This window comes from Chrysochloris asiatica, unplaced genomic scaffold, assembly GCF_000296735.1.
Source record: "Chrysochloris asiatica unplaced genomic scaffold, ChrAsi1.0 scaffold00002, whole genome shotgun sequence".
Taxonomy (NCBI): domain Eukaryota; kingdom Metazoa; phylum Chordata; class Mammalia; order Afrosoricida; family Chrysochloridae; genus Chrysochloris; species Chrysochloris asiatica.
Window position 1 is genome coordinate 3,547,239 of NW_006408520.1, and position 4,997 is coordinate 3,552,235.

The following is a 4,997-nucleotide window of genomic DNA, read 5'->3' on the forward strand; positions in this document are numbered from 1 at the left end:
GGAATACTCATACTTTGCAATGTTGTCCATAGATTGTCATGATCCACACATTTGAAAGCCTTTGCATAGTCAATAAAGTACAGGTAAACATCTTTCTGATATTTTCTGCTTACAGCCAAGATCCATCACAGACATCAGCAATGATATCCGTCATTCCATTCCCTCTTCTACATCTGACTTGAACCTCTGGAAGTTCTGTCAATGCATGTTTGCAGCCATTTCTGTATTACCTTTAGTAAAAATATTTTCAAGCCTCAAAATCAGTATGCAGGGTGACTATGAATCAGAACCAACTTGATGATACTTAGCAACTTAATTTCACATTTCAATATGCTCTTTTCAACCTAGTGCAAATTTTCAGCATCGTGCCTTCTAGTCTTCCTATATGGTTTCAACTTGGATATTAGATTATACTCCAGAGAAAGCACATAATTAAAAATACAATTTAGGCTATATAGGAATTTACCTTTGAATCAACATTATTTTATAGTTAGTGACTCATTCATTCATCTGTTTGCCTTCTTTGGCTTTATCACCTCTGAATTATTGGGTTCTGCACTGCTTCTTCTGCTGTGTATCCACTAGATGTGATGACATTCCCTCCTTTTTCTTATCTGCCTGCATAATTGGAATGTATTATATAGTCTATCGTTGAAATGTTAGGACAACTCAAAAAGTATTGCTACAATATCATAGCAAATTTTATTAAACAAAAATCAAAATATGAGGCTATTGGTTCCCAAAATATCCTTCATCTAAACCTATACACTTATGAAAATGGTGTTTCTAACTTTCTAAACCTTCCCTGAGGAATTATGGGTGTCTCTATTACATCATATAAAAACAGCAGTTTGGGCATTCTTGAGGGGCTCAATTCTTGTTCTTTAAATTTTGGGAACAAAAAGTATTCTCTCAAGATGCAAGACCAGGGCTATAGGGTAAGACATGTAGAACAAAAAATAATTTCTCATGGGGCAAAACCACAGCTATAGGAATGGGACGAAGCTTCTCAAAAAATTATCCTACGACAATTCAAGAATGAGCAAGTACACTGTCATGATAAAAAAAAAAAATGCCTCTATGATACTTTACTGGCCTTTTGTTCACCAATGCTGTTTTCAATTTTCTTAACATTTCTTCATACTACATCTTTGTGATTGACTTGTATCTTTCTAGAAAATATACCAAGACCAGTCCTTGGGAATCCCCAAAATAATCACCATGACCTTCTGAGATAACTTCTATGTCTTGAATCTAACAAGCTTCCCAGATCCACTTAAAATTTGCTGTTTTGATTGGAGCTTTTTATTGAGGGCACCCTAACGAGCTTAACTAGAACATGAAAATATATTACTGAGAGAATTTGCTTGCATCCATCCAGAAATCTCAGACATGTTCAAAATCATTGTTTTGTTTTGTTTTTTAATAAACCATGCATACGTAAATTGGAACCCTAATAGCAATAGTTGATGATTTACCTTTGTTTAATTAAATAACTGATAAATATGGAGATCAAAAGCATTCAAGTTTATGATGTCTTGATGTTTACATGAAATCAGGTGCATATGTGAATGAGATGCTTTAAACACATTTAATTTACATTTATTTTCCGTATAACCTGTATACAATTGGAAGACCGAATAGTTTGTATGTTTTTAATTGCTTAATTTGCTGTGCAATACACCACCACAAACATTGTTAGGTGCCAACGATTTGGTTCGAATTCATAGTGACCCTATGCACAACAGAACAAAATATTGCCCAGTCCTGAGCTAGCCTCACAATTGTTGCTAAACTTGAGTCCACTGCTGATGCCACTGTGCCAGTACATCTTGATTGTGGGGAGGCGGGCGGTCCTGTCTCTTTTTCATTGAAATTCTACTTCATTAAGCATGTTGTCCTTTTCCTGAGACTGATCTTTTCTGATAACATGTCCAATCTATGAGAGACAAAATTTTGTACCCTGCTTCTAAAGAACATTATGGCTGTCCTCCTACAACACAGATTTATTTGTTCATCTGGCAGTCCAAGGTATTTTAATATTGTTCTCCACCACCAGAACTCAAATTTATCAATTCTTCTTTGGCCTTCCTTATTCTTTATCCACATTTTACATAAATCTGAGACTATAAAAAATGCCATGGCTTGGGACAGGTGCACTGCCGAACACTTTAAAGGGGTCTTGTGCAGCAAATTTGTCTAATGCAATATGTCATTTAATTTCTTGATTACTGCTTCCATGAGTGTTCATCGTAGATCAAAGAAAATTGAATTCTTTGAAATGACAAGTCCGTTCTTTTCAACATTTGTCATGGTGTTATTTATTGGTCCAGTGGTGCTGATTTTTATTTTCTTTACATTGAGGTCCAATTCATACTGAAGGTTGTGGATGTTTGATTTTCCTTACTAAGTAATTTAAGCCTGCTTTGTTTCCAGCAAGCTTTGTATCATCTGCATATCACAAGTTGTTAAGGAGTCTTCATCCAATCCTTATGCCATTGTTCTTCTTCATATAACCCAACTTCTCAGATAATTGTTTCAGCATACAGGATGAATAAATATGGTGAAAGATACGATATTTTGGGGATCTTCATTTGCTGATAGGACACAAGTGAAGCGGGAGGAAACTGCAAATATCCATTAATAATCAGAATTTGAAATGTACAAAGTATGAATGAAAAAAAAAATTGAACTTATCAAAGATGTAATAGAATGTATAAAGATCGATGTCCTAGGCATTAGTGTGCTGATATAGACTGGTATTGGCCATTTTGAGTCTGACAAATCACAGGATTTACTATTCCAGGGATGACAAATTGAAAAGGAATGGTGTCATGATCATCAAAAAGAACATTTCAAGATCTATCTTGAAGTATAATGCTGGCAGAGATTGGATAATATTAATACCTACAAGGAAGACCAATTAATACAAATAGTATTCAATTTCATACACCAAACACTAAAGCCAATTATGATGAAACTGAAGAATTCTACCAACTTCTTCAGTCTGAAATTGATCAAGCACACCATCAAGATGTATTGATAATTGCTAGTAATTGGAATGCACAGGTAGTAAACCAAGAAGAAGGATCAACAGTTGGAAAATATGGCCTTTTTGACAAAAACAATGCTGGAGATAGCATGATAGAATTTTGCAAATCTAATGACTTCTTGATTGCAACTACCTTAGATAAATAGCATAAAAGATGAGTATACACTAGATAGAATACACAGAAATAAAATTGACTACATCTGTGGAAAGAGACAGTGGAAAAGCTCCATAATATTAATCAAAAGAAGGCCAGGGACATATATTGGATCCAACCATAGACAGCTCATATGCAAGTATATGCTAGAGCTGAAAAAATTTAAACTAAGTCCACAAGGGCCAAAATATGGCCTTGAACATATCCTATATGAATTTAGAGATCATCTCAAGAACAGATTTGATGCATTACACACTAATGGCAGAAAACCAGAAGAGTTGTGGGATGACATCAAGAACATCATACAAGAAAAAAACAAAAGGTCATTAAGAAAATAAGGAAAAAAGAAAAGACCAAAATTGATATCAGAAGAGACTATGAGACTTACTTTCCAGCACACAGATGCTAAAGCAAATGGAAGATATGAGGCGGTAAAAGAGCTATAGATAATATTTCAAAGGTCAGTTCAAGAAGACAAAGCCCAATATTATAATAAATTTTCAAAAATCTGGAGTTATAACACCAAAAGGAAAGTGCATGTTCAGGATTTCTCAAGCTGAAAGAACTGAAGAAAACTTCAAACATTGACTTTTAGTATTTAAGGATTCTTTGGGCAAACTATTGAATGAGGAAGAAAGGATCAAAAGAAAATGGAAGTAACATACAGAGTCACTTTACCAAAAATAAATGACAGATGTTCAACCATTTCAAAAGATAGCATATGATCAATAGCCAATGGTATTGAAGGAAGAAGTCCAAGGTACATTGAAGGCATTGGTAAAGAACAAGCCTTTGGGAATTGATTGAATACAAATTGATGTAATTCTAAAAACTGATGCATTCACTCATCTATGCCAAGATAGTTGAAAAATGGCTCCTTGACCAACTGATTGGAAGAGATCCATATTTGTGGCTATTCCAAAGAGAGGTGAACCAACAGTGTGGAAATCAAATCATCCAATAATATCATTAATATCACAGGCATGTAAAATTTTGCTAAAGATAATTTTTAAATGGCTGCAACAGTACATTGTCAAGGAACTGCCAAAGGCTAAAATTGGATAGAGACAAGGATTAGGAATGAGGGATATAATTGCTGACATAAGATAGATCCTGGCTGAAAGTAGAGAATACTAGACAGATCTGTACGTGTGCTTTATTGACTATACAACAGCTTTCAACTGTGTGGATCATGACAAGCTATAGACAACATGTGGGGAATGAGTACTTCAGAACACTTAATTCTACTCATGAGAAATCTATACATAGACCAAGAGGCAGTTTTAACAGAACAAGGGGACATTGAATGGTTTAAAATCAGGAATGGTGTGCAACAGAGTTGTATTTTTTTACCATATTATTCATTCTGTATGCTGAGCAAATAATCTAAGAAACTTGATTATATGAAGAAGAATGTGGCATCAGGATTGAATGAAGACTCATTAACAATCTGAGATATGCAGATGATACAACCTTCCTTGCTGAAAGCAAAAATAACTTAAAATACTGATGGAAAAAAAAAAAAAAGTTCAGTATGGGTAGCACCTCAATGTAAAGAAAATACAAATCCTCACTGCTGGACCAATAAATAACATCAAGATAAATGAAGAAAAGTTTGAAGTTGTAAGACGTCATTGATCAACGCTCATGGAAGCAGCAGTCAAAAACTCAAACAATGTATTGCATTAGGAAAATCTGCTGCATAAGACCATTTTAAAGTGCTCAAGAGTAAAGATAACAGTTTGGGGAATAAGGTGTATCTGATCCAAACCTTGGTATTTTCAAAAAAAA